This window comes from Parambassis ranga, unplaced genomic scaffold, assembly GCF_900634625.1.
Source record: "Parambassis ranga unplaced genomic scaffold, fParRan2.1 scaffold_21_arrow_ctg1, whole genome shotgun sequence".
Lineage (NCBI taxonomy): Eukaryota > Metazoa > Chordata > Actinopteri > Ambassidae > Parambassis > Parambassis ranga.
Window position 1 is genome coordinate 82,826 of NW_021144767.1, and position 2,554 is coordinate 85,379.

General features: G+C 40.3%; 1 long non-coding RNA gene across 1 annotated transcript; it reads left to right on the forward strand.

Moving 5' to 3' along the window:
• Positions 1-228: 228 nt before the first annotated feature.
• On the forward strand, positions 229-920 carry LOC114429831 (uncharacterized). The gene is made up of 3 exons (XR_003669950.1): positions 229-293; positions 381-553; positions 740-920. It is a non-coding gene; the product is annotated as an uncharacterized LOC114429831 (long non-coding RNA).
• The last annotated feature ends 1,634 nt before the right edge of the window (positions 921-2,554 follow it).

Consider the following 2,554-nt stretch of genomic DNA (forward strand, 5'->3'; position numbering starts at 1 on the left):
GAGATTCACATAATAACCACAATTTGTGCTTACATTTTGGTACTATGAAATAGGTTTTTGTCATTGAATGCTTGAATACACTATTACTTATGTGTAATTTCTTTTCTCTAGCCATGAGGGAGGACAGGTACTTAGTTGCAGGCAGGGCCATTGCTGTAAGCCTTGTTCACGGCGGTCCTCCTGCACTTTTTCTTTCCCCAACTCTCTTCTCTTGAATTGTTGAGGGCCCGGAAATGGCTAAACCAGTTTTGGAAGATGTTGCTGATAGTGACCTGCATGAAAAAATTAAAAGGGTATCTCACTTTTAGTTTATGTTGTGCTGTATAATATGTGTGCCTATTTTATACAACAATTTTTTGTATGCATGTGTGTCTTGAAAGGTCATGGAGTGTGAAACTTTTGAAGACCTCCTAGCAACAACAGCACCACTTGAGGAGTATTTGGCCAATGCGGGCTGCTTGAGACAGTTGCGGAGTTTGGAAGACAAATATCTGCTTGCAGAAGACATCCTAATGTTTCAAGTGATACACAGAGTCCGTGGTCCTTTTGAGAGGTACATTTTATCTTTTTTTGTGAAACCCTTTCTAATTAACCTTTAACTGTATGACTGCAATTTAGGGAGGTTTTGTTGCTGACCTTCTTTGAGGAGTGAGGGAGAGAAGAATGAGGAAGCTAGTTGACAACTGCTGTTTTTGCTGGGAAACTTGACAATGCAGTTACTAGTGATTATATTTTACAGATTTCGGGATGGACTGGGAAGCCTTGGGGTGCTGGACAAAATTCAAACCCACCCGGAGAGCTTTCGGCCCCTTCTATGTTGGTCTCCCACAACCCTCACAGCTGACCTCATTGACAGCCTTTTTACCATACGTCTATCTCCTGTTGGCAGCAATAGAAGGCAAGCTGAAGAAATGGTCGTTCCTTTTTGGAGCGACTACCTTGCAGATGCAGAAGGTTAGGTGACTTAAGTGCTGCTAGAGCTGTTTTTTCACTTGGTAATAATTCACCATATTGTCATTGTTTTGTTGTATTTTCTGATGTAATACTTTTTTGTCCAGATCAAGAAGGAACACAGAAGCTGGAGACAATTCTTGCCTTTGCCACTGGAGCCAGTGCTGTTTCACCAATTGGCTTCTCTCCGCAGCCTTCAATTGAATTTCTTCACCAAGAGCATGATGGAGGAAACCCCTCTAAACTTCCCATTGCAAATACCTGCATCAACTGTTTGAAGTTGCCACTGCACACTTCCTATGATGACTTTCAGGAAAATATGGACTTTGCATTGGGTAACACCCATGGCTTTGGCATAGTTTAAAGTGGACAGGCCTGCACTTCAAAATGTTAGTACCGGTTAAGTTTGTACTTTACATTCTTCTGTTCTTTGGTTTCCATAATTAGGTGCCATCATATCTCTCTAGCTGTAGTTTGTTGTGTAGTTTCAGACAGTATTGGACCAAACTGAATTTACTGAGGTTAAAAGTAAGTAAATATTGCAACACCATCCTCCATCTGACAAGTTTGTGGTTGCCATCTATGTGCCTACAAGAGAAGTTGAAATCGGTGTAAACTATGAATACTTGTAATACAATGCCAAACACTACATTATACTACAACTACTACTACATGATAATTAGCTGCAGGTTTAAAATAGTGAATACATGTTATGTTAATTCAAATTTATTCTTTTATGAATTTGCTCACCATAATTGATTGGGAGATGAAACACTGTAAATCCGTCGACGTATTGCATGTCGCCTTCTGAAGGACCGTCCAATGGGGTCAATTTCCTGCAGACTTTGGCGGACCCGCCACCTTTGAATATGTATCCCACGTGACCTCAAGCTCCCATGCACATATCGTTCACCTGCATTTGTGGTATGCTGAAGAATTTCACCAACTACTCTGTTCAGGTTTTCATTTGACAGCGTTGTATATGACATTGGTGGAATGCCAAGCAGCTGTCTATGTCTGTAGAGAGTCCGGCTGCTTACCCCTACGCATGTTGCAATGTTTTGCCAGTTCATTCCAAGGGACATTAAATGGGAGATTTGCTCAGCCGAAATACTGTATTGAGGTCTGCCTTGATATCCAGTCCTGATAGATGGTGGCAATAATTCATAGCTGTTCTCCAACCTGGTTCTTTGTCTGGTTTCATAAGTAGTCAGCAAAAAATGAAGACATCTATGCAAGAATTGTAATGTATTGACTACTTCTCTGTTTCTTACATCTTCAACAAATCTTGATATGGACAAAAATCCAGATAAGGTCTGAGTGTGATCATGGAGATCCCTGTGCAGTCTTTCCTGAACAAAAGGCTCTGTAGATGCAATTTGTATTTGTTCAATACATTCTAAGACATTATTAACAAAATATATAATGTCATTTTCATTGCTACTTACTCCAATAATAAAAAAGTCCACTTGGAAACAAAACAGGATGATTTTGACTAGCATCATTTGAGTTTCTGCTGATAGCATGAAAGGACACCCTAAGCATACTGTTTTTTATACTTCCTGGTTTGTGAATGACTTCCTGCTTAGGGAGGGACTTCCTG